Source organism: Paramisgurnus dabryanus, chromosome 9 (assembly GCF_030506205.2).
Source record: "Paramisgurnus dabryanus chromosome 9, PD_genome_1.1, whole genome shotgun sequence".
Lineage (NCBI taxonomy): Eukaryota > Metazoa > Chordata > Actinopteri > Cypriniformes > Cobitidae > Paramisgurnus > Paramisgurnus dabryanus.
Window position 1 is genome coordinate 1,772,332 of NC_133345.1, and position 27,925 is coordinate 1,800,256.

Here is a 27,925-nt window from a genome sequence, read left to right on the forward strand (position 1 = left end):
GGGTCATAGAACTGCGGTCATAAAACTGCGGTCATAAAACTGCAGCTTCCAGTTGTGCAGGAATACCCTTCTCGCAGTCCCCCACTATCAGAAATTTTGCAGTCGAGATTCCCACATTTGGGGAATTCGCAAAGGGTCAGCCCAACCGGAGTGCAATGGCTGAGCCTCGCCCTGGGTGAACCACCTTCATGATCATGGTGTCTCCCCTGCCAGGTAAGTATGAGCGACACCCTTTGAGGCCAGACGGCCGCATCTTCCTGTGACCGATCACATCGACGGCGCCCCCGGAGGCCGTCCGACTAACATTTCATTTACTGTGTGTGACCAGGTGGAAAGCGCACGAAGCCACGTCTGAGACCAAACATTCTTCGAGATCTACCCTGTTTTTATTCCGTTTCCAGCCCGGTTGAACCGTGTAGAGTGAAATATGTGAAACAATTTAAATCAAATGGATTTAAATTGCGCATTCAAATATATGGTTTCGTTATTACAAAGTAACTTTACGTGGAATAGAAACAAAAAAAAATGTACAGAGCAATCAAGAAACAACGAAAGCATAGCAATTTTAGAACGTGGATAAATAAAAACACAGGGCTCAATGACTTACCCGTTGTCGTTGTGAGTTAAACAAGTACAGCTATGCTTCCAGGTCTGTCGACGTTGCTGTGGTTTTTCGACAGCTGTAGTATGAAGGGTAGTGAAAAAAGTTTTCAGGTGTTTTTAACATTCCAATCGGTCTCGTTCGCTTTTGTTGCGCCTTCAGCTGTGTCGAGGATGTTTAATTCGTCCTCGTATCACCTCCGCAAACTTGTAAAGAAATTAATTAAATACATTACAAAAACATTTCTTTATCAGCGTGTTCATTTCCACGCAAGCTTTTCGTTAAACCAATAAAGCCAACGAAATCACAGCAATTTTAAAACACACGGATTAGAAAAAACACCGTCATTCACGCACAAAAGAAGCAAATTCTTTTTTTTATACTTGACTTATTTATCCCCGAGATGGGAAGCGCACCATTCATGGAAACACTGCAATACCATGTTGATGCATGGAGTGGAAGGAGCAAGCTCCGCTTCCATTTCCGAAGGTCAAAAATCCATTTAACATATAGTCCCCGGATAGGAGACGTATCAGACATTAAACTGATAAGAACAGATACTACACTTGATCTTAGCCAAAAGGCCGAGAAGCGATACCGGAATAGACGCAGCCAAAGGGGGAGCCGGCGAAGGCGCTGGCTTTTGGGGTGGAGGCAAGCGGGCATTTAACTCTATACGTTCTCATTGTATAACCCAGAGGTAGAACGTTGAGCTAGCAAATCAGAAGTTCATGTTTTAATGCAGGATCTGATCCACGCTCATGAGAGAGAGAGAGAGAGAGAGAGAGAGAGAGATAGAGAGAATTTAGAATTTTCAAAAAACCTTTATTACAAATTAAAACATTTTCATAACCTCAAATCAGAAAAAACAAAGAAAAAAATATATATAGTAACGGAAATAACAAAAAAATAAGCCAACATAGGAGCAAAGAACAAATCATCTTCAATAACCAGACACAGAGCTCCTCCATAATACCAAATCAATTCAAAAGAAAGAAGATCATTCATTGCTTTAAAGTATCTAAAACCAATAAGGATTCTAGATTTAACTTATTTTAAAAACTGCTAATGTATCATGGCTTCCGGGTCTGTCAACGTTGCTGTGGTTTTTCGACAGCTGTAATATGAAGGGTAGAGTGAAAAAAAATATTTAAGTGTTTTGAACATCCCAATTTGTTCGTTTACTTAGTATTTTCTTAATGTTTTCGAGTTAAAAAATAATTCTTAAATCGAGATACATTTACTTAATAAGCAAAGTGGCTTAGAATTTAAGTCTTGTTTACTGAAATAAATTCTAAAATGTAATAGGTTAAGGCTTAAAACAAGTAAAAATATCTGCCAGTGGGGTAAGAAAAATAAACCTAAATTGAGTTTATTATTGAATTAAGTTGAAACTAGAATTAAGTTTATTTTTCTTACCCCGCTGGCAGATATTTTTTATTTGTTTTAAATATAAACCTGTTGATTTTTATAATTTATTTCAATTATTTTACAAAGTATGCGATCTGATTTTTTTAATCGCGGTGTTTCTTTTATTCCTCGTTTCTTTTCCGTGCATTTGCTTTATTTATTTATTTTTGCTTGTTGCATTTAAATGCACATTTGATTTGTTGCCACATTATTATGTGTTAATGTATTTTTTAACATGTTTATCAACAAAAAGTGCGTTATTATAATTAATTATATAGCTGTGAAATATATACAAGAATTCCCAGCAAAAACAAAACGTTTTTATAACAATTTTCTATTACAATACATAATATCTTAAGCCACTTTGCTTACCAAGTAAATGTATCTCCATTTAAGCATTGTCAGATATTCACTAGAAAACAAGACAAAAACAGTAAGTAAGATATTAATTTACTTTTTTCTTTCAAACATAAATTTACAGACGGCTGGAAATTTTTAATAAAATAACTAGCCATACCTATTCGGGTCTGCTCCCGTTTGCTGTGATGACGGGGGACTTAGTCCAAAGCACATTTTGAGGAATACTTACACATTTTACTTCTTATTTCTTTGAAATTAATTATGCATACACTATGGATTAAAAATGTCCCGACTGCGAACCTGATAAAACCCAGGTAAAAAGCAAATACAAATAAACCATTTTGATTTAGCAAAAGTTTACAAATAAATGCACTCCTTGCACACAACAAGCACGTCTAGTTACCATTCATATTTTGCGTGATTTAAGTTTCGTCGCATACATTTTGGAAGGCACACGATAAAAACAAAATAAGGCTTTTAATGTATGCCGACCTCATTCTCCGTTGAGGGCTTATCAATCATAATAAACGCTGTTAACTCTTCTCATTGAATGGTCTAAATCCAATGCTGGTAAAGAAATCAAATGTGCATTTAAACGCAACAAGCAAGCCGTAAAGCAATGGATGCAGGCAAACAAACGAGGAATAGCACATACACCACGATTAGATCATCGGGTCGCATACTTTGGAATTAATAAGAAATAATTATTCAGTCTAAAGAAATAAGAAGTAAAATGTCTAAGTATTTCTCCAAATGTGCACACTCATTACAATAAACGGGAGCAGACACGAATAGTTATGTATGTCTCGTTATTTTATTTAAAATTGATAAGCTGTCTAACATATGATATATTTTGATAATACGAAATGCTAAAAAAATAATATAACACCAATCGACAATATCTGTTATTGTTATTTTTACAAGTAAATTCATGTGTAGGAGAAAACAAAGCAGCTGTCAGTCCATACTATATTGAGTGGCCATCGTAGTGGTGCAACCTGAACGATGTTTTCCCTACTTCCGGTCAAAGCCGCCATTTTGTGAAATAGGCATATAGGTGACGCTGGAGCACGCGGCCATTGTCTCTGTTCAACAAAACAAGTATATATATACACATACGCATATTTTTCCTCAATCAATCACCGAATACAAGGTGCAATTCGATGCCAACTGACCCTTCTCTCTGGTTTCATGTTTGTAAGGAAAATTAAGGGGGAAATTACGATAGCATTTCAGCCAAACATTCATTCGTGCCACGCTGCTTTTCTTTGAACGAAAAAAAACCCTCTGCTCCCCCTACACAATTTCTTCTCCTGTTATTTTATGCTTAAAACAAGCAAATAAATCTGACTACAGGGTAAGAAAAAATTCGTGAACTTTTCCCATAAACACTTAATTCAAGAAAAATTGTCCCACCCCACTGGCCATTTTTTATCCACAATACACATTCGATGTCTGCAGGCACCATTGTCTTTGTTCAACGCAAACAATTCTGTTGCGTTTTTCTTTGAACGAAGTGCTCCGCCTAGATAATTTGACCCATATTCACATGGGTTTGTTTCTCGTTTTTTTTTCTTTGAGAACAATCTATATAGCGCCTTCCACAATCGTTTTGGTGTTAGCTTTACGTAAAATAGAAACACAGAAAAGTACTGAGCGATGGAGAGACCACGAACGCGGAACGTATTATGGACCACGGACTGGCAAACAAACTGGCAACCACGCACTAAAGAAGCAAACTCTGATTTTAAACTCACCTTATTTGTCCCCGGAAAGCGCCAGAGTCGATGCACGGAGTGGACGGAACAAGCCTCGCTTCCATAGCCGAAGGTCAAAAATCCATTTAAACGTGTAGTCCCCGGTGTCCACTCGATCTTACCCAAAAAGCCGAGAAGCGATACCGCAATGGCATCCGGAGAAGGCGCTGGCTGTCGGGATGGAGGTTAGCGGGTCAGAGGTCCGGCACTGAAGGTCTGCGTTCATTATTCACCGTGTGCATTTCACTCTATATCCACTTTCTAATGTATAGCACTTGATAAGGATTAACAGTTTAAAAACAGAAATGCAAGACATCAGAAAATACATTTATTTTTTACTTTCATAACATGAGAGGTGTCATACAATAACAAATATGAGCTTTAAAATCACATTCCTAAGTTAAAAATATACATAAAAATAGATATATGGATCATTACACAAATCACTACTCAAAGGACCTATGTTAAATAACTGCTTCAATATTAATTAACAATAACATTTGGCCAAGGCAGTCCTTGTAAATAGACATATAAATAGACAAATAAAATCATGACATATATGCCGTAGAGCCTGAGATAGAGAAAAATAATAAGGAATTCTGCTTTTACTACCATCTCAGAAATATTGCCAGAATTAGAGGTTTTGTCTCAAGACAGGACTTAGAGAAACTTGTTCATGCTTTCATCACCAGCAGGGCCGATTATTGCAATGGTCAATGGATTTAAAAAGTACTGTTTCTTGTTTAAAAACCACTTCATGGCTACAATACATGACAGATATGCTAATCGAATATGAAACCGATTACTCGGATCAATAGGATCAGGTCATTTAGAAAAAACAAGGGTTCACTCAAAACAAGGTGCCTCAGCATTCAGTTATTATCAGCTTTCAGAAGAGATCAGATGTGCTTCAACAGTAGACACTTTTAAATCTAGATTAAAAACACATCAGTTTAACTTTGCATTTACTGAATGATTTAAAACAGTACGAATAAAACAGTACAAAAGAATAAAACAGTATGAACCTTACCTGTTATAAAGGGAATGAAGCTTACGGTATGGTGCTTACCTGCAGAAATAAATAAAGTACAATAAGAACACACAGAACTTCAATTTTCAAAATTATTTTAACATTAAATGATGATTATTTTACTGGTTTACCTGTTTGTGATTACCACAGGATCCCGTCACCTGGCTGCGGTCTTCATTTGGTGAACGGTTCTTCACTCATAATTGACCTATACAAGAAATAGAGAAGAATAATAAGCAATTCTGCTTTTACATGTAGATGTGTGCCCCAAGAACACAGACACACCGGCTCCAAAAAGTTTAAACAGTACACATTTCTGTTATTTTAATGTGGCAAATGTGTCAGCTTTAAAAGAAGCATACATTACCTTTTAAAGAGGAAATACCTTTTGCATGAAATACCTTTACTCCCAGCATAAGCAAGCAATTTTCAAAATGCTTTTAAAAGTAAATAGTGATTATTTTACTTGTTTACCTGTTTGTGATTACCATGGAATCCTGTCACCATCATTTTTAAGCTTGTAAAGCAAATAATGAAATATTGACTTAGTAGGAAAAAATATTTTGGAAGTATCGTGATAAATGATGAAGAAAATATTTTGCAAAGTGATGGTTAGCACACGGTTGATGGTACCTATTAAATTCCATCATATTTTTTTATTCCTACTATGGAAGTCAATGGTGACTATCTGCTGTGGGTTTACCATCATTCCTCAAAATACCTTATTTTGTGTTACTCAGAAAAAAACTAATCCTCGTGTTGTTGTAAGCCTGTATGCATGAGTAAATGATGACAGAATTATCATCATAAATTGAAATATCCCTTTAAACTGTATTTCCCCCCTTAAACCTAAACTTATTTTCCTACAGCAAGTCATTTAGGTAATCAAGAAAATACTTTACCCGTTGTCTTTGTGAGTTAAACAAATACAGCTACGCTTCCAGGTCTGTCGACGTTGCTGTGGTTTTTCGACAGCTGTAGTATGAAGGGTAGCGAATGAATGAATACATTGCAAAAAATCATTTCTTACTTGTTATTTCGAACTGTTTTAACTATACAAATATCTAGAAAGTCTTAAAATAAGATGCATTTTTTGATGAGCAAAATGCCCTAAGAAAATAAACCTAGCCTTTAGGGAGAAAAAACTCAGAATTTGGGCTTAAAACAAGCAAATAAATCTGCCAAAGGGGTAAGAAACAAATCTAGATATAAACACTTAATTCAAGAAAAATTGTCGTAGCCCATTGGCAGATTTGTTGGCTTGTTTAATGTACATGCATGTACAATATTTCAATTTGTCTTGTATTTATTAGCATTTTGTATTGCCCAACGCTGTCTAGGTTGTTTAACTGTTGTCATTTTCTTATAAAAGCCTTTATAATTTATTAGTTTGGATGATTGCCATTCCCGAGAACCTCTTATATTGGAAGTAAAAGAATCATCTAAGCATTATTTTGTGCTCTTAGACATGTAGCCGTTTGATTGTGGTTCTATTTAATGGCTAGTCTATTCGTTTGGAATGGTCAAACGGCTATTAGATTTTCACTGACAGCCCAAATTAAGCCTTGTTTTAGCCTAGACACTTATTCGCTGTCTATTAAAAGTTATGTAGTCGTTGAATAGCCGCTTTTTTGATGACTAATGTATTCTTGGGCCGTGGTTAGACGTCTCTTGGATTTTACGTAAAACGACAAGCGAATCTATTTTTAACACAAAGGTCAGGGGAGAGCGCGAACGCAGTCCCCCACTATCAGAAATTTTGCAGTCGAGATTCCCACATTTGGGGAATTCGCAAAGGGTCAGCCCAACCGGAGTGCAATGGCTGAGCCTCGCCCTGGGTGAACCACCTTCATGATCATGGTGTCTCCCCTGCCAGGTAAGTATGAGCGACACCCTTTGAGGCCAGACGGCCGCATCTTCCTGTGACCGATCACATCGACGGCGCCCCCGGAGGCCGTCCGACTAACATTTCATTTACTGTGTGTGACCAGGTGGAAAGCGCACGAAGCCACGTCTGAGACCAAACATTCTTCGAGATCTACCCTGTTTTTATTCCGTTTCCAGCCCGGTTGAACCGTGTAGAGTGAAATATGTGAAACAATTTAAATCAAATGGATTTAAATTGCGCATTCAAATATATGGTTTCGTTATTACAAAGTAACTTTACGTGGAATAGAAACAAAAAAAAATGTACAGAGCAATCAAGAAACAACGAAAGCATAGCAATTTTAGAACGTGGATAAATAAAAACACAGGGCTCAATGACTTACCCGTTGTCGTTGTGAGTTAAACAAGTACAGCTATGCTTCCAGGTCTGTCGACGTTGCTGTGGTTTTTCGACAGCTGTAGTATGAAGGGTAGTGAAAAAAGTTTTCAGGTGTTTTTAACATTCCAATCGGTCTCGTTCGCTTTTGTTGCGCCTTCAGCTGTGTCGAGGATGTTTAATTCGTCCTCGTATCACCTCCGCAAACTTGTAAAGAAATTAATTAAATACATTACAAAAACATTTCTTTATCAGCGTGTTCATTTCCACGCAAGCTTTTCGTTAAACCAATAAAGCCAACGAAATCACAGCAATTTTAAAACACACGGATTAGAAAAAACACCGTCATTCACGCACAAAAGAAGCAAATTCTTTTTTTTATACTTGACTTATTTATCCCCGAGATGGGGAGCGCACCATTCATGGAAACACTGCAATACCATGTTGATGCATGGAGTGGAAGGAGCAAGCTCCGCTTCCATTTCCGAAGGTCAAAAATCCATTTAACATATAGTCCCCGGATAGGAGACGTATCAGACATTAAACTGATAAGAACAGATACTACACTTGATCTTAGCCAAAAGGCCGAGAAGCGATACCGGAATAGACGCAGCCAAAGGGGGAGCCGGCGAAGGCGCTGGCTTTTGGGGTGGAGGCTAGCGGGCATTTAACTCTATACGTTCTCATTGTATAACCCAGAGGTAGAACGTTGAGCTAGCAAATCAGAAGTTCATGTTTTAATGCAGGATCTGATCCACGCTCATGAGAGAGAGAGAGAGAGAGAGAGAGAGAGAGAGAGAGAGAGAGAGAGAGAGAGAGAGAGAGAGAGAGAGAGAGAGAGAGAGAGAGAGAGAGAGAGAGAGAGAGAGAGAGAATTTAGAATTTTCAAAAAACCTTTATTACAAATTAAAACATTTTCATAACCTCAAATCAGAAAAAACAAAGAAAAAAATATATATAGTAACGGAAATAACAAAAAAATAAGCCAACATAGGAGCAAAGAACAAATCATCTTCAATAACCAGACACAGAGCTCCTCCATAATACCAAATCAATTCAAAAGAAAGAAGATCATTCATTGCTTTAAAGTATCTAAAACCAATAAGGATTCTAGATTTAACTTATTTTAAAAACTGCTAATGTATCATGGCTTCCGGGTCTGTCAACGTTGCTGTGGTTTTTCGACAGCTGTAATATGAAGGGTAGAGTGAAAAAAAATATTTAAGTGTTTTGAACATCCCAATTTGTTCGTTTACTTAGTATTTTCTTAATGTTTTCGAGTTAAAAAATAATTCTTAAATCGAGATACATTTACTTAATAAGCAAAGTGGCTTAGAATTTAAGTCTTGTTTACTGAAATAAATTCTAAAATGTAATAGGTTAAGGCTTAAAACAAGTAAAAATATCTGCCAGTGGGGTAAGAAAAATAAACCTAAATTGAGTTTATTATTGAATTAAGTTGAAACTAGAATTAAGTTTATTTTTCTTACCCCGCTGGCAGATATTTTTTATTTGTTTTAAATATAAACCTGTTGATTTTTATAATTTATTTCAATTATTTTACAAAGTATGCGATCTGATTTTTTTAATCGCGGTGTTTCTTTTATTCCTCGTTTCTTTTCCGTGCATTTGCTTTATTTATTTATTTTTGCTTGTTGCATTTAAATGCACATTTGATTTGTTGCCACATTATTATGTGTTAATGTATTTTTTAACATGTTTATCAACAAAAAGTGCGTTATTATAATTAATTATATAGCTGTGAAATATATACAAGAATTCCCAGCAAAAACAAAACGTTTTTATAACAATTTTCTATTACAATACATAATATCTTAAGCCACTTTGCTTACCAAGTAAATGTATCTCCATTTAAGCATTGTCAGATATTCACTAGAAAACAAGACAAAAACAGTAAGTAAGATATTAATTTACTTTTTTCTTTCAAACATAAATTTACAGACGGCTGGAAATTTTTAATAAAATAACTAGCCATACCTATTCGGGTCTGCTCCCGTTTGCTGTGATGACGGGGGACTTAGTCCAAAGCACATTTTGAGGAATACTTACACATTTTACTTCTTATTTCTTTGAAATTAATTATGCATACACTATGGATTAAAAATGTCCCGACTGCGAACCTGATAAAACCCAGGTAAAAAGCAAATACAAATAAACCATTTTGATTTAGCAAAAGTTTACAAATAAATGCACTCCTTGCACACAACAAGCACGTCTAGTTACCATTCATATTTTGCGTGATTTAAGTTTCGTCGCATACATTTTGGAAGGCACACGATAAAAACAAAATAAGGCTTTTAATGTATGCCGACCTCATTCTCCGTTGAGGGCTTATCAATCATAATAAACGCTGTTAACTCTTCTCATTGAATGGTCTAAATCCAATGCTGGTAAAGAAATCAAATGTGCATTTAAACGCAACAAGCAAGCCGTAAAGCAATGGATGCAGGCAAACAAACGAGGAATAGCACATACACCACGATTAGATCATCGGGTCGCATACTTTGGAATTAATAAGAAATAATTATTCAGTCTAAAGAAATAAGAAGTAAAATGTCTAAGTATTTCTCCAAATGTGCACACTCATTACAATAAACGGGAGCAGACACGAATAGTTATGTATGTCTCGTTATTTTATTTAAAATTGATAAGCTGTCTAACATATGATATATTTTGATAATACGAAATGCTAAAAAAATAATATAACACCAATCGACAATATCTGTTATTGTTATTTTTACAAGTAAATTCATGTGTAGGAGAAAACAAAGCAGCTGTCAGTCCATACTATATTGAGTGGCCATCGTAGTGGTGCAACCTGAACGATGTTTTCCCTACTTCCGGTCAAAGCCGCCATTTTGTGAAATAGGCATATAGGTGACGCTGGAGCACGCGGCCATTGTCTCTGTTCAACAAAACAAGTATATATATACACATACGCATATTTTTCCTCAATCAATCACCGAATACAAGGTGCAATTCGATGCCAACTGACCCTTCTCTCTGGTTTCATGTTTGTAAGGAAAATTAAGGGGGAAATTACGATAGCATTTCAGCCAAACATTCATTCGTGCCACGCTGCTTTTCTTTGAACGAAAAAAAACCCTCTGCTCCCCCTACACAATTTCTTCTCCTGTTATTTTATGCTTAAAACAAGCAAATAAATCTGACTACAGGGTAAGAAAAAATTCGTGAACTTTTCCCATAAACACTTAATTCAAGAAAAATTGTCCCACCCCACTGGCCATTTTTTATCCACAATACACATTCGATGTCTGCAGGCACCATTGTCTTTGTTCAACGCAAACAATTCTGTTGCGTTTTTCTTTGAACGAAGTGCTCCGCCTAGATAATTTGACCCATATTCACATGGGTTTGTTTCTCGTTTTTTTTTCTTTGAGAACAATCTATATAGCGCCTTCCACAATCGTCTTGGTGTTAGCTTTACGTAAAATAGAAACACAGAAAAGTACTGAGCGATGGAGAGACCACGAACGCGGAACGTATTATGGACCACGGACTGGCAAACAAACTGGCAACCACGCACTAAAGAAGCAAACTCTGATTTTAAACTCACCTTATTTGTCCCCGGAAAGCGCCAGAGTCGATGCACGGAGTGGACGGAACAAGCCTCGCTTCCATAGCCGAAGGTCAAAAATCCATTTAAACGTGTAGTCCCCGGTGTCCACTCGATCTTACCCAAAAAGCCGAGAAGCGATACCGCAATGGCATCCGGAGAAGGCGCTGGCTGTCGGGATGGAGGTTAGCGGGTCAGAGGTCCGGCACTGAAGGTCTGCGTTCATTATTCACCGTGTGCATTTCACTCTATATCCACTTTCTAATGTATAGCACTTGATAAGGATTAACAGTTTAAAAACAGAAATGCAAGACATCAGAAAATACATTTATTTTTTACTTTCATAACATGAGAGGTGTCATACAATAACAAATATGAGCTTTAAAATCACATTCCTAAGTTAAAAATATACATAAAAATAGATATATGGATCATTACACAAATCACTACTCAAAGGACCTATGTTAAATAACTGCTTCAATATTAATTAACAATAACATTTGGCCAAGGCAGTCCTTGTAAATAGACATATAAATAGACAAATAAAATCATGACATATATGCCGTAGAGCCTGAGATAGAGAAAAATAATAAGGAATTCTGCTTTTACTACCATCTCAGAAATATTGCCAGAATTAGAGGTTTTGTCTCAAGACAGGACTTAGAGAAACTTGTTCATGCTTTCATCACCAGCAGGGCCGATTATTGCAATGGTCAATGGATTTAAAAAGTACTGTTTCTTGTTTAAAAACCACTTCATGGCTACAATACATGACAGATATGCTAATCGAATATGAAACCGATTACTCGGATCAATAGGATCAGGTCATTTAGAAAAAACAAGGGTTCACTCAAAACAAGGTGCCTCAGCATTCAGTTATTATCAGCTTTCAGAAGAGATCAGATGTGCTTCAACAGTAGACACTTTTAAATCTAGATTAAAAACACATCAGTTTAACTTTGCATTTACTGAATGATTTAAAACAGTACGAATAAAACAGTACAAAAGAATAAAACAGTATGAACCTTACCTGTTATAAAGGGAATGAAGCTTACGGTATGGTGCTTACCTGCAGAAATAAATAAAGTACAATAAGAACACACAGAACTTCAATTTTCAAAATTATTTTAACATTAAATGATGATTATTTTACTGGTTTACCTGTTTGTGATTACCACAGGATCCCGTCACCTGGCTGCGGTCTTCATTTGGTGAACGGTTCTTCACTCATAATTGACCTATACAAGAAATAGAGAAGAATAATAAGCAATTCTGCTTTTACATGTAGATGTGTGCCCCAAGAACACAGACACACCGGCTCCAAAAAGTTTAAACAGTACACATTTCTGTTATTTTAATGTGGCAAATGTGTCAGCTTTAAAAGAAGCATACATTACCTTTTAAAGAGGAAATACCTTTTGCATGAAATACCTTTACTCCCAGCATAAGCAAGCAATTTTCAAAATGCTTTTAAAAGTAAATAGTGATTATTTTACTTGTTTACCTGTTTGTGATTACCATGGAATCCTGTCACCATCATTTTTAAGCTTGTAAAGCAAATAATGAAATATTGACTTAGTAGGAAAAAATATTTTGGAAGTATCGTGATAAATGATGAAGAAAATATTTTGCAAAGTGATGGTTAGCACACGGTTGATGGTACCTATTAAATTCCATCATATTTTTTTATTCCTACTATGGAAGTCAATGGTGACTATCTGCTGTGGGTTTACCATCATTCCTCAAAATACCTTCTTTTGTGTTACTCAGAAAAAAACTAATCCTCGTGTTGTTGTAAGCCTGTATGCATGAGTAAATGATGACAGAATTATCATCATAAATTGAAATATCCCTTTAAACTGTATTTCCCCCCTTAAACCTAAACTTATTTTCCTACAGCAAGTCATTTAGGTAATCAAGAAAATACTTTACCCGTTGTCTTTGTGAGTTAAACAAATACAGCTACGCTTCCAGGTCTGTCGACGTTGCTGTGGTTTTTCGACAGCTGTAGTATGAAGGGTAGCGAATGAATGAATACATTGCAAAAAATCATTTCTTACTTGTTATTTCGAACTGTTTTAACTATACAAATATCTAGAAAGTCTTAAAATAAGATGCATTTTTTGATGAGCAAAATGCCCTAAGAAAATAAACCTAGCCTTTAGGGAGAAAAAACTCAGAATTTGGGCTTAAAACAAGCAAATAAATCTGCCAAAGGGGTAAGAAACAAATCTAGATATAAACACTTAATTCAAGAAAAATTGTCGTAGCCCATTGGCAGATTTGTTGGCTTGTTTAATGTACATGCATGTACAATATTTCAATTTGTCTTGTATTTATTAGCATTTTGTATTGCCCAACGCTGTCTAGGTTGTTTAACTGTTGTCATTTTCTTATAAAAGCCTTTATAATTTATTAGTTTGGATGATTGCCATTCCCGAGAACCTCTTATATTGGAAGTAAAAGAATCATCTAAGCATTATTTTGTGCTCTTAGACATGTAGCCGTTTGATTGTGGTTCTATTTAATGGCTAGTCTATTCGTTTGGAATGGTCAAACGGCTATTAGATTTTCACTGACAGCCCAAATTAAGCCTTGTTTTAGCCTAGACACTTATTCGCTGTCTATTAAAAGTTATGTAGTCGTTGAATAGCCGCTTTTTTGATGACTAATGTATTCTTGGGCCGTGGTTAGACGTCTCTTGGATTTTACGTAAAACGACAAGCGAATCTATTTTTAACACAAAGGTCAGGGGAGAGCGCGAACGCAGTCCCCCACTATCAGAAATTTTGCAGTCGAGATTCCCACATTTGGGGAATTCGCAAAGGGTCAGCCCAACCGGAGTGCAATGGCTGAGCCTCGCCCTGGGTGAACCACCTTCATGATCATGGTGTCTCCCCTGCCAGGTAAGTATGAGCGACACCCTTTGAGGCCAGACGGCCGCATCTTCCTGTGACCGATCACATCGACGGCGCCCCCGGAGGCCGTCCGACTAACATTTCATTTACTGTGTGTGACCAGGTGGAAAGCGCACGAAGCCACGTCTGAGACCAAACATTCTTCGAGATCTACCCTGTTTTTATTCCGTTTCCAGCCCGGTTGAACCGTGTAGAGTGAAATATGTGAAACAATTTAAATCAAATGGATTTAAATTGCGCATTCAAATATATGGTTTCGTTATTACAAAGTAACTTTACGTGGAATAGAAACAAAAAAAAATTTACAGAGCAATCAAGAAACAACGAAAGCATAGCAATTTTAGAACGTGGATAAATAAAAACACAGGGCTCAATGACTTACCCGTTGTCGTTGTGAGTTAAACAAGTACAGCTATGCTTCCAGGTCTGTCGACGTTGCTGTGGTTTTTCGACAGCTGTAGTATGAAGGGTAGTGAAAAAAGTTTTCAGGTGTTTTTAACATTCCAATCGGTCTCGTTCGCTTTTGTTGCGCCTTCAGCTGTGTCGAGGATGTTTAATTCGTCCTCGTATCACCTCCGCAAACTTGTAAAGAAATTAATTAAATACATTACAAAAACATTTCTTTATCAGCGTGTTCATTTCCACGCAAGCTTTTCGTTAAACCAATAAAGCCAACGAAATCACAGCAATTTTAAAACACACGGATTAGAAAAAACACCGTCATTCACGCACAAAAGAAGCAAATTCTTTTTTTTATACTTGACTTATTTATCCCCGAGATGGGGAGCGCACCATTCATGGAAACACTGCAATACCATGTTGATGCATGGAGTGGAAGGAGCAAGCTCCGCTTCCATTTCCGAAGGTCAAAAATCCATTTAACATATAGTCCCCGGATAGGAGACGTATCAGACATTAAACTGATAAGAACAGATACTACACTTGATCTTAGCCAAAAGGCCGAGAAGCGATACCGGAATAGACGCAGCCAAAGGGGGAGCCGGCGAAGGCGCTGGCTTTTGGGGTGGAGGCTAGCGGGCATTTAACTCTATACGTTCTCATTGTATAACCCAGAGGTAGAACGTTGAGCTAGCAAATCAGAAGTTCATGTTTTAATGCAGGATCTGATCCACGCTCATGAGAGAGAGAGAGAGAGAGATAGAGAGAATTTAGAATTTTCAAAAAACCTTTATTACAAATTAAAACATTTTCATAACCTCAAATCAGAAAAAACAAAGAAAAAAATATATATAGTAACGGAAATAACAAAAAAATAAGCCAACATAGGAGCAAAGAACAAATCATCTTCAATAACCAGACACAGAGCTCCTCCATAATACCAAATCAATTCAAAAGAAAGAAGATCATTCATTGCTTTAAAGTATCTAAAACCAATAAGGATTCTAGATTTAACTTATTTTAAAAACTGCTAATGTATCATGGCTTCCGGGTCTGTCAACGTTGCTGTGGTTTTTCGACAGCTGTAATATGAAGGGTAGAGTGAAAAAAAATATTTAAGTGTTTTGAACATCCCAATTTGTTCGTTTACTTAGTATTTTCTTAATGTTTTCGAGTTAAAAAATAATTCTTAAATCGAGATACATTTACTTAATAAGCAAAGTGGCTTAGAATTTAAGTCTTGTTTACTGAAATAAATTCTAAAATGTAATAGGTTAAGGCTTAAAACAAGTAAAAATATCTGCCAGTGGGGTAAGAAAAATAAACCTAAATTGAGTTTATTATTGAATTAAGTTGAAACTAGAATTAAGTTTATTTTTCTTACCCCGCTGGCAGATATTTTTTATTTGTTTTAAATATAAACCTGTTGATTTTTATAATTTATTTCAATTATTTTACAAAGTATGCGATCTGATTTTTTTAATCGCGGTGTTTCTTTTATTCCTCGTTTCTTTTCCGTGCATTTGCTTTATTTATTTATTTTTGCTTGTTGCATTTAAATGCACATTTGATTTGTTGCCACATTATTATGTGTTAATGTATTTTTTAACATGTTTATCAACAAAAAGTGCGTTATTATAATTAATTATATAGCTGTGAAATATATACAAGAATTCCCAGCAAAAACAAAACGTTTTTATAACAATTTTCTATTACAATACATAATATCTTAAGCCACTTTGCTTACCAAGTAAATGTATCTCCATTTAAGCATTGTCAGATATTCACTAGAAAACAAGACAAAAACAGTAAGTAAGATATTAATTTACTTTTTTCTTTCAAACATAAATTTACAGACGGCTGGAAATTTTTAATAAAATAACTAGCCATACCTATTCGGGTCTGCTCCCGTTTGCTGTGATGACGGGGGACTTAGTCCAAAGCACATTTTGAGGAATACTTACACATTTTACTTCTTATTTCTTTGAAATTAATTATGCATACACTATGGATTAAAAATGTCCCGACTGCGAACCTGATAAAACCCAGGTAAAAAGCAAATACAAATAAACCATTTTGATTTAGCAAAAGTTTACAAATAAATGCACTCCTTGCACACAACAAGCACGTCTAGTTACCATTCATATTTTGCGTGATTTAAGTTTCGTCGCATACATTTTGGAAGGCACACGATAAAAACAAAATAAGGCTTTTAATGTATGCCGACCTCATTCTCCGTTGAGGGCTTATCAATCATAATAAACGCTGTTAACTCTTCTCATTGAATGGTCTAAATCCAATGCTGGTAAAGAAATCAAATGTGCATTTAAACGCAACAAGCAAGCCGTAAAGCAATGGATGCAGGCAAACAAACGAGGAATAGCACATACACCACGATTAGATCATCGGGTCGCATACTTTGGAATTAATAAGAAATAATTATTCAGTCTAAAGAAATAAGAAGTAAAATGTCTAAGTATTTCTCCAAATGTGCACACTCATTACAATAAACGGGAGCAGACACGAATAGTTATGTATGCAGCCCCGCCGCTCCCATAACGCGCATCACGCGCTGTGCGTAGGGCACCAGGTCCTGAGAGGGCACCAAAATAATAGCCTAATGAAAAAAAATTATAATGCTGATAGAATTTCATTAGCCTGTAGAAATATTATTTGGCACTTTTTATCCATGTATATGTTACAAAAAAGGGGGAACGAGATAATTTAATTGCTCTAGTATAGAAAGTATGCCCCCCAGCATTTGATGGTCCGTGCAGGTTGATCGCGCGGGCGCCTGACGAAGTTTGACAGAGACTGTTTCTCAATCTGAAGGCTGCAGCCTCCAGAGGTCGCATTTCCAGGCTGCATACGTCATCAAAACGTTTTTATTTCGTAATATTAACAATTATAAAATTGACTATTATTCTTAGTTCATCGTAAATTGTTGTAATATGCTTATGACTTGCTAATGTAATGTTCAGTTAACTGAAATAAACCAGGCTTGATGACGTATGCAGCCTGCATATGCGACCTCGCGCACGCTGCAGCCTTCGGATTGAGAAACGGCCAGACAGTAAACTATTGGAAATGGCCCCGAAAAGACAGCAGGAGTCATGATCGGAAAAAAGAAGAAACTGCGGGATGATGCCCGTGCATCACTTGCAGGTAAATCCATCATGTTTTATCATTCACTCCTAAATAAGGGAAATGCGCATGTGGTGCAGCTGCTGCTAATCGTAATGCGCCTCGAGCTTGCTGTGCTGACATTAATGTTAGGAAACTATGTTGTTATAATTTATAACTTCAGTGCAAGCTAAATTGAGATTTTACTGTAAAACATTACCTATGCATATGCATTTTACAAATAACTGACGGCAGCTGTTACTTTCTTTACTACGTTTCTTTAGATATTGAGCAGTAGTTTATTTTGTGGTTTATTTTGACGTGATGGTTAATACTTTCTCAGTATAAGTTAATGTTAGCAGTCAGTGCCCATGGTAGGCTAACAATTCCTGACAGTTTAAATATATAAAAATATAAAATGTCACCATGTATGATATGAAGCAAACATTACTTTGACACTTAGTTCTCTTAATCTTTGTTTTATTTAAGAATATTGAGCATTCTTGTTTACTTATTGGTGTTTATTTAATGTAATTTATTTAAAGTGACATTGTACTTGGGAAAAACATGTCTGGATTATTTTTATTTTTTATTTTGCTTTTCTATTTAAGTTTGGTAATTTTTTTCTATTTTGCTATTCTATAAAAGTTTGCACTTTCAAATGTGTAGTGTTTGTTGACTAAAGCTGTGAAGATTTTACTTTCTGCTATTAATTTATATGTTTGGTAATAAAAAGTTAAACTTGCAAAAAAAAAAAAAAATTCTCAATGTCGGGGGGCATTTTAAAGGAATTATGCTTAGGGCACCAAAATGGCTAGCAGCGGCACTGTATGTATGTCTCGTTATTTTATTTAAAATTGATAAGCTGTCTAACATATGATATATTTTGATAATACGAAATGCTAAAAAAATAATATAACACCAATCGACAATATCTGTTATTGTTATTTTTACAAGTAAATTCATGTGTAGGAGAAAACAAAGCAGCTGTCAGTCCATACTATATTGAGTGGCCATCGTAGTGGTGCAACCTGAACGATGTTTTCCCTACTTCCGGTCAAAGCCGCCATTTTGTGAAATAGGCATATAGGTGACGCTGGAGCACGCGGCCATTGTCTCTGTTCAACAAAACAAGTATATATATACACATACGCATATTTTTCCTCAATCAATCACCGAATACAAGGTGCAATTCGATGCCAACTGACCCTTCTCTCTGGTTTCATGTTTGTAAGGAAAATTAAGGGGGAAATTACGATAGCATTTCAGCCAAACATTCATTCGTGCCACGCTGCTTTTCTTTGAACGAAAAAAAACCCTCTGCTCCCCCTACACAATTTCTTCTCCTGTTATTTTATGCTTAAAACAAGCAAATAAATCTGACTACAGGGTAAGAAAAAATTCGTGAACTTTTCCCATAAACACTTAATTCAAGAAAAATTGTCCCACCCCACTGGCCATTTTTTATCCACAATACACATTCGATGTCTGCAGGCACCATTGTCTTTGTTCAACGCAAACAATTCTGTTGCGTTTTTCTTTGAACGAAGTGCTCCGCCTAGATAATTTGACCCATATTCACATGGGTTTGTTTCTCGTTTTTTTTTCTTTGAGAACAATCTATATAGCGCCTTCCACAATCGTTTTGGTGTTAGCTTTACGTAAAATAGAAACACAGAAAAGTACTGAGCGATGGAGAGACCACGAACGCGGAACGTATTATGGACCACGGACTGGCAAACAAACTGGCAACCACGCATTAAAGAAGCAAACTCTGATTTTAAACTCACCTTATTTGTCCCCGGAAAGCGCCAGAGTCGATGCACGGAGTGGACGGAACAAGCCTCGCTTCCATAGCCGAAGGTCAAAAATCCATTTAAACGTGTAGTCCCCGGTGTCCACTCGATCTTACCCAAAAAGCCGAGAAGCGATACCGCAATGGCATCCGGAGAAGGCGCTGGCTGTCGGGATGGAGGTTAGCGGGTCAGAGGTCCGGCACTGAAGGTCTGCGTTCATTATTCACCGTGTGCATTTCACTCTATATCCACTTTCTAATGTATAGCACTTGATAAGGATTAACAGTTTAAAAACAGAAATGCAAGACATCAGAAAATACATTTATTTTTTACTTTCATAACATGAGAGGTGTCATACAATAACAAATATGAGCTTTAAAATCACATTCCTAAGTTAAAAATATACATAAAAATAGATATATGGATCATTACACAAATCACTACTCAAAGGACCTATGTTAAATAACTGCTTCAATATTAATTAACAATAACATTTGGCCAAGGCAGTCCTTGTAAATAGACATATAAATAGACAAATAAAATCATGACATATATGCCGTAGAGCCTGAGATAGAGAAAAATAATAAGGAATTCTGCTTTTACTACCATCTCAGAAATATTGCCAGAATTAGAGGTTTTGTCTCAAGACAGGACTTAGAGAAACTTGTTCATGCTTTCATCACCAGCAGGGCCGATTATTGCAATGGTCAATGGATTTAAAAAGTACTGTTTCTTGTTTAAAAACCACTTCATGGCTACAATACATGACAGATATGCTAATCGAATATGAAACCGATTACTCGGATCAATAGGATCAGGTCATTTAGAAAAAACAAGGGTTCACTCAAAACAAGGTGCCTCAGCATTCAGTTATTATCAGCTTTCAGAAGAGATCAGATGTGCTTCAACAGTAGACACTTTTAAATCTAGATTAAAAACACATCAGTTTAACTTTGCATTTACTGAATGATTTAAAACAGTACGAATAAAACAGTACAAAAGAATAAAACAGTATGAACCTTACCTGTTATAAAGGGAATGAAGCTTACGGTATGGTGCTTACCTGCAGAAATAAATAAAGTACAATAAGAACACACAGAACTTCAATTTTCAAAATTATTTTAACATTAAATGATGATTATTTTACTGGTTTACCTGTTTGTGATTACCACAGGATCCCGTCACCTGGCTGCGGTCTTCATTTGGTGAACGGTTCTTCACTCATAATTGACCTATACAAGAAATAGAGAAGAATAATAAGCAATTCTGCTTTTACATGTAGATGTGTGCCCCAAGAACACAGACACACCGGCTCCAAAAAGTTTAAACAGTACACATTTCTGTTATTTTAATGTGGCAAATGTGTCAGCTTTAAAAGAAGCATACATTACCTTTTAAAGAGGAAATACCTTTTGCATGAAATACCTTTACTCCCAGCATAAGCAAGCAATTTTCAAAATGCTTTTAAAAGTAAATAGTGATTATTTTACTTGTTTACCTGTTTGTGATTACCATGGAATCCTGTCACCATCATTTTTAAGCTTGTAAAGCAAATAATGAAATATTGACTTAGTAGGAAAAAATATTTTGGAAGTATCGTGATAAATGATGAAGAAAATATTTTGCAAAGTGATGGTTAGCACACGGTTGATGGTACCTATTAAATTCCATCATATTTTTTTATTCCTACTATGGAAGTCAATGGTGACTATCTGCTGTGGGTTTACCATCATTCCTCAAAATACCTTCTTTTGTGTTACTCAGAAAAAAACTAATCCTCGTGTTGTTGTAAGCCTGTATGCATGAGTAAATGATGACAGAATTATCATCATAAATTGAAATATCCCTTTAAACTGTATTTCCCCCCTTAAACCTAAACTTATTTTCCTACAGCAAGTCATTTAGGTAATCAAGAAAATACTTTACCCGTTGTCTTTGTGAGTTAAACAAATACAGCTACGCTTCCAGGTCTGTCGACGTTGCTGTGGTTTTTCGACAGCTGTAGTATGAAGGGTAGCGAATGAATGAATACATTGCAAAAAATCATTTCTTACTTGTTATTTCGAACTGTTTTAACTATACAAATATCTAGAAAGTCTTAAAATAAGATGCATTTTTTGATGAGCAAAATGCCCTAAGAAAATAAACCTAGCCTTTAGGGAGAAAAAACTCAGAATTTGGGCTTAAAACAAGCAAATAAATCTGCCAAAGGGGTAAGAAACAAATCTAGATATAAACACTTAATTCAAGAAAAATTGTCGTAGCCCATTGGCAGATTTGTTGGCTTGTTTAATGTACATGCATGTACAATATTTCAATTTGTCTTGTATTTATTAGCATTTTGTATTGCCCAACGCTGTCTAGGTTGTTTAACTGTTGTCATTTTCTTATAAAAGCCTTTATAATTTATTAGTTTGGATGATTGCCATTCCCGAGAACCTCTTATATTGGAAGTAAAAGAATCATCTAAGCATTATTTTGTGCTCTTAGACATGTAGCCGTTTGATTGTGGTTCTATTTAATGGCTAGTCTATTCGTTTGGAATGGTCAAACGGCTATTAGATTTTCACTGACAGCCCAAATTAAGCCTTGTTTTAGCCTAGACACTTATTCGCTGTCTATTAAAAGTTATGTAGTCGTTGAATAGCCGCTTTTTTGATGACTAATGTATTCTTGGGCCGTGGTTAGACGTCTCTTGGATTTTACGTAAAACGACAAGCGAATCTATTTTTAACACAAAGGTCAGGGGAGAGCGCGAACGCAGTCCCCCACTATCAGAAATTTTGCAGTCGAGATTCCCACATTTGGGGAATTCGCAAAGGGTCAGCCCAACCGGAGTGCAATGGCTGAGCCTCGCCCTGGGTGAACCACCTTCATGATCATGGTGTCTCCCCTGCCAGGTAAGTATGAGCGACACCCTTTGAGGCCAGACGGCCGCATCTTCCTGTGACCGATCACATCGACGGCGCCCCCGGAGGCCGTCCGACTAACATTTCATTTACTGTGTGTGACCAGGTGGAAAGCGCACGAAGCCACGTCTGAGACCAAACATTCTTCGAGATCTACCCTGTTTTTATTCCGTTTCCAGCCCGGTTGAACCGTGTAGAGTGAAATATGTGAAACAATTTAAATCAAATGGATTTAAATTGCGCATTCAAATATATGGTTTCGTTATTACAAAGTAACTTTACGTGGAATAGAAACAAAAAAAAATGTACAGAGCAATCAAGAAACAACGAAAGCATAGCAATTTTAGAACGTGGATAAATAAAAACACAGGGCTCAATGACTTACCCGTTGTCGTTGTGAGTTAAACAAGTACAGCTATGCTTCCAGGTCTGTCGACGTTGCTGTGGTTTTTCGACAGCTGTAGTATGAAGGGTAGTGAAAAAAGTTTTCAGGTGTTTTTAACATTCCAATCGGTCTCGTTCGCTTTTGTTGCGCCTTCAGCTGTGTCGAGGATGTTTAATTCGTCCTCGTATCACCTCCGCAAACTTGTAAAGAAATTAATTAAATACATTACAAAAACATTTCTTTATCAGCGTGTTCATTTCCACGCAAGCTTTTCGTTAAACCAATAAAGCCAACGAAATCACAGCAATTTTAAAACACACGGATTAGAAAAAACACCGTCATTCACGCACAAAAGAAGCAAATTCTTTTTTTTATACTTGACTTATTTATCCCCGAGATGGGGAGCGCACCATTCATGGAAACACTGCAATACCATGTTGATGCATGGAGTGGAAGGAGCAAGCTCCGCTTCCATTTCCGAAGGTCAAAAATCCATTTAACATATAGTCCCCGGATAGGAGACGTATCAGACATTAAACTGATAAGAACAGATGGTTTTTATTGATACATAATCACATATTTAAACAAGTGTACATGAAACAATAAATTAAGTAAAAACACTAATGTACAAATGCAGGTGAAAAGTCAAAAACTAGTCAAGAAAATCCAAACAACGAGGGTTAAAACACCACTAAAATCCTGAATCCCTAAAACACACCACATGTTAAAATACAAATGAAGCACCTAAAATGACCCATGTAAAAGCATGCAATCCTTAAAACCTTGTAGAACGAGAAAAAAAGTTAAATATAGTTTATTGTTTCTTTTACATATATTAAAAGTGCTTCCAGTGTGTTTTAAAAGCCAGAATAAAACAATACAACAAAGCTGGTGAGTAATCCTCAATGACTAAAACATTTTAAATAATAAAAGTCTTAAAAAACAATACTCTGTTGTGCTTGACTGGAGAGGTGAGCCTTCCCTATGGGCCCACTCTCACCCTTCAGTCCCAGGCAATCAAACCCGGTTTCAGGGGCCCAGAGGAGATCCGTACCCTCTGGCCCGCTGCTCCCGTAGCCGAAAGTGGTGAGGGTACATCTACGGGCGACCAAGGTCGGTGGCGGCCAGGACCCTCTCTGTGGCAACCCCGCCCCCCCCATCCGAATGATTAGGCGCGGTGCCCCTGCAGCAAGTTCTCAACCGTCCTTATAGTGGCGTGGAGGGGCACCGTCACCCGTTTCCCCACCAGCAGGTTTCTGGAAGTCCAGATTGCAAGCTTTATAGCGTTCAGGGTGAGCCAGAGCGTCGTGAACTGTTCCGATGTTAATTCCTTTGTCCTCCGGCCCACCCCTAGGACGGCGAGATTATAGTCCATCTGGACCCCACCCACTGGCAGGCACGGGAAAACCAGGGGGCCGGTCGCGGTCCACTGGTCCTGTGCAGCGCCGCACTCCCAGAGGACGTGCCGCACGGTCTCTTCGTGGTTGCACCCGAGCCGTGGGCACTTTGCGTTGGCGGCCATGCCGCGGGAGTGCATAACCGCCCTGGTCGGTAGGATCTCATGGGCCACCATCCACATCAGGTCCTTTTGATGGTTCTGAAGGGCAGGGTGGGCTGCGTTCCTCCATACTGTTTTTGCCTCAATCTCCGTTAGGCCTGGTACTGGGCTCACCTTCTCCCGGTCCTGCACAACAGAGATAATCATTTTATGGTCCTTTAAAACATTCAAATTTTCACTTTCTAAGTCATGTTTCCTTAGAAATTTCTTAATAAAAGCATATTCTTTTGGCAAGTTAAAAGACACTGGGGTTCTAAGATCTACTGTTAAAATTTTTAAATAGCGTAAATACGACCCCATCCAGAATTTGACTATTGCTGTGGTCTTTTCACTGGATGGGGATGTGGCATACTTCAAATGTAAAGCAGTAAAATTACTCCCTAGGAAAAGACCAAGGTCTGGGAGTCCTTTGCCTCCATTTTCCTTTCGTTTTTTGACGGTTTCTCTCTTTATCCTCTCCCACCTGGACCCCCAGAGAAAATAAAAGACAGCACGTTCCACTGCTAAAATGAAAGACCTGGGGGGGCTAAAAACAGAACACAACAATAAAAACAGAGGTAAAATCACTGCTTTAAAAACCAAAATTTTTCCTTCCATTGTCAAAGTCCTTAGTCCCCACAAACCTAATCGCTGTCTTACTTTCCCCAAAGTATCTGTCCAATTTCCACGTCCACCACCCTCCCTGTCAAATTTTACGCCTAGAATTTTTATGTCAGTATTCCTCAAAGTCACGTCCAGTCCTCCCACATTTATGTCATCCCACTGTCCGAAGAGCTGGGCCTCAGACTTGTTTCTATTTAATTTAGAGCCTGAGGCCTGTCCATAAAAATCTGTTAGTTCCAAAGCTCTTCGGACAGATAAAAAGTCAGTCGTTAAAATAGTCACATCATCCATATATAAAACACATTTTGTTATCAAACCTCCCGGTAGTCTAAGTCCTTCGATCCGTTGGTCCCTTCTCAAGAGCTGTGCCAGTGGCTCAATGCATGCCACGTACAAGAGCGGGGATAACGGGCACCCTTGACGGACGCCGCTGTGTATATTAACAGCCTTTGTTAAATGCCCATTTACTAGAATTTTGCTGGTTATGTCATTATACAGCAATGCCACCCATTCTAAGAACCTCCCTGGGAAACCCATTTTCTCCAGTACCTGCAATAGGTACTGGTGCGAGACACGATCGAAAGCTTTTTCGAAATCTAAATTAAACACTATAAGGCCAATGTTTCTGTCTCTCGCAAAACAGATGGCATCTCGGATCAATATTAGGCTGTCTGTGATCCTCTTCCCGGGCACAGCACACGCTTGATCCGGGTGGATCACGTCTTTTAAAAACATGGACATGCGTGTCGCTAACAGCTTGCTAAAAAGTTTACAATCCAAATTTAAAAGGCTGATTGGTCTCCATGTTTTTAAGTCTGTTCTATCTCCTTTTTTGTGTAAAAGCGAAACAATACCTAGTCTAAAACTGTCAGGTAGTCGGTCTAGTCTGTCAAAATCATTAAAAATCATTAAAAGTTCAGGTGCTAAAATGTCCCAAAATTTTGAATAAAATTCCACGGGAAGGCCGTCACTTCCCGGCGACTTACCTGTTTTAAAATCCTTCATACATTTTGTAAGCTCTAAAAAAGTAAAATCTTGGGTTAAAATAGCACACTCATTTTCAATTTTATTTTCTAAAATTCCCAGAATATTTCCTATGGCTTCCTCGGTTACCTCTTTTTTATTGTATAAATCTGCATAAAATGATTCTACTTCTTTTAATATCTCTTCTGTGTTACTGGCTTCCTTCTCCCCATTTTTTAATTTGGTTATTACCGCTTTATTTGTTAAAATCCTCTTAAAAAAATATCTTGTGCACTTTTCGCCTTCTTCCAGATCTTTTTCCTTACTTCTTAAAATCAACCCTTTGTTTCTTTGTTTTTCTAACTCAGCCATTTCTTTTTTAACCTCCTTTAGCTCTTCATTAAAATCAAACCCTTCGTTTACCAACTTGAAATACCTTTGTAATCTTTTTTGCAGTCCCGACATGCGTCTCTTTTCTTTGTTCTTTTTTTCAATGCCTTTCTTTCTAAAAAACAGTCTCGTCCGGTGTTTTACCATTTCCCACCACTGTGCACGTGAGTCAAAGAAGTCCTGGAGGGTCTGCCATTCGTTGAATTGCTCCCTGTAATCACTAACTATCTCCTCCTCCTGCAACAGGGAGCAATTCATTTTCCAGATCCCTCCCCCTACTGTCAGTTTTGTATTGAAAGAAATGGTGCAAGACAGCATAGCGTGATCGGAAAAAAACATAGGTGTTAATATAGCATCAGTTGGCGGGCAATCACGTACAAAAATGTAGTCAATACGAGAGGCGTTGGTGCCATCACCACTGACCCAGGTGTAGCCCAGCTCTCTTGGATGCAAAGTCTTAAAACAGTCAGTCAATTTAAAATCCTTAACTAAACTTTGCAATAAAACTGACGTCTTGTCAAACTTAAAATCTTCCCCCGCCCTTTTCCTATCAGTCTTTGCTAAAACACAATTAAAATCTCCCCCCATCACTAATGGTATCCTCCCCAACATGTGGGACTGCAGTTCCTCTAAAAGCTCATACCTATCATTTTTACCTGTAAAACCATACAAATTAAAGACATTAAAATCTCTATCTAAAAAAGTCAGGTTTGCTAAAATAGCCCGTCCATTTCTTACCACCGTGCTCCCCTTCACCAGGATGTGAGGGTTATTTATTAAAATCGCGACTCCATCATTTTTGTTGAAGTTGGACCCGCTCCATATTGAGGGTCCCGGCGTCCAAATCTCCTCCCATCTCCTGTAACTAGATAAAAAAGGTAAAGCACACTCTTGTAGTAAAAAAATATCTGACTTTTGAGATTTTAAAAAGGATAAAATAGTGTTTGCTCGGACCGTGGAGCTCACACTCCTTACATTAATTGTTGAAATTGTGAGAGCCATGATTAATAAATTAGGTAAAAAAGGCATAAGCTTAAAAAGGAATTAAAACATCATGTAAAAAATGTGAGCCTTTAAAATTCATTACAAAAGTATTTTCTAAAACATGAGAACAATTTAAAACCAAGCTGTTAGCCTAAAAACTCAATTTCCTGTGAAACAGGTTCTTCCTTTATCCCTATGAGAGAGGGATCAGGAGGGTTAACCTGTTTCACCCCCGAGCTAATAGCTCTAGGGGTAGATGTTTTCAGCTCTATTGACAGAAAAGAAACTTCATTGGGAGAATCGGTTGGGAAAATCCTGTTCAGGTCCCCGGAAGAGGAGGAATCTGACACAAGTCCCATCCGATCACGTTTCCTCAATTCTTTTGAAAGGGGTGACTCAGCTACCCTTTTTTTATTTGTCAATTGAGCACATGGCAAACTTAACAATAACTCACTTTCTCCATTCTCTTCGACACTTTTTTCATTTTCCTGGTTTTTACTTTCTAAACCGTCTTCCACTTCATTACCTTCCTCTCTCTGTACTGGCTGTGGCTCCTCCTCCCCCTCCACCTCTCCTTCAATCTCAGTTCTTGGCGGGAAGTTTGAATTTTGTGGCTCCGCCTCCTCGTTATCTCGACCGTTACCCTGAGCCGCCATTTTGTTAGCTTTTACTTTGTTGGCAAACGATTTAGGGCAATCTCTGTAAAGATGATTAAACTCTCCACAGAGGTTGCACTTCCTGCCATTGGGACAACTTTCAAAAGTATGCCCAATTTCTCTACATTTCCCACAGAAAGGCTTTTGGCAGGCTTCAATTAAATGTCCCATCTCACCACATCGTCGACATAATTTAGGCATTCCTTGGTAATAAATGTAGCC

General features: G+C 37.3%; 8 non-coding genes across 8 annotated transcripts; all 8 read right to left on the reverse strand.

The window, feature by feature from the left end:
* Nucleotides 1-55: 55 nt before the first annotated feature.
* Nucleotides 56-221, reverse strand: LOC135764399 (U1 spliceosomal RNA). Its single transcript, XR_010539948.1, has one exon. It is a non-coding gene; the product is annotated as a U1 spliceosomal RNA (small nuclear RNA).
* Nucleotides 222-1,006: 785 nt separating this feature from the next.
* LOC135764521 (U2 spliceosomal RNA) lies at nt 1,007-1,197 on the reverse strand. Its single transcript, XR_010540067.1, has one exon. It is a non-coding gene; the product is annotated as a U2 spliceosomal RNA (small nuclear RNA).
* A 5,680-nt stretch (nt 1,198-6,877) lies between these two features.
* Nucleotides 6,878-7,042, reverse strand: LOC135764412 (U1 spliceosomal RNA). Its single transcript, XR_010539960.1, has one exon. It is a non-coding gene; the product is annotated as a U1 spliceosomal RNA (small nuclear RNA).
* A 785-nt stretch (nt 7,043-7,827) lies between these two features.
* Nucleotides 7,828-8,018, reverse strand: LOC135764413 (U2 spliceosomal RNA). The gene has a single exon (XR_010539961.1). It is a non-coding gene; the product is annotated as a U2 spliceosomal RNA (small nuclear RNA).
* Nucleotides 8,019-13,768: 5,750 nt separating this feature from the next.
* Nucleotides 13,769-13,933, reverse strand: LOC135764424 (U1 spliceosomal RNA). The gene has a single exon (XR_010539972.1). It is a non-coding gene; the product is annotated as a U1 spliceosomal RNA (small nuclear RNA).
* Nucleotides 13,934-14,718: 785 nt separating this feature from the next.
* LOC135764414 (U2 spliceosomal RNA) lies at nt 14,719-14,909 on the reverse strand. The gene has a single exon (XR_010539962.1). It is a non-coding gene; the product is annotated as a U2 spliceosomal RNA (small nuclear RNA).
* A 7,089-nt stretch (nt 14,910-21,998) lies between these two features.
* On the reverse strand, nt 21,999-22,163 carry LOC135764435 (U1 spliceosomal RNA). The gene has a single exon (XR_010539983.1). It is a non-coding gene; the product is annotated as a U1 spliceosomal RNA (small nuclear RNA).
* A 785-nt stretch (nt 22,164-22,948) lies between these two features.
* LOC135764545 (U2 spliceosomal RNA) lies at nt 22,949-23,138 on the reverse strand. Its single transcript, XR_010540087.1, has one exon. It is a non-coding gene; the product is annotated as a U2 spliceosomal RNA (small nuclear RNA).
* Nucleotides 23,139-27,925: the final 4,787 nt, after the last annotated feature.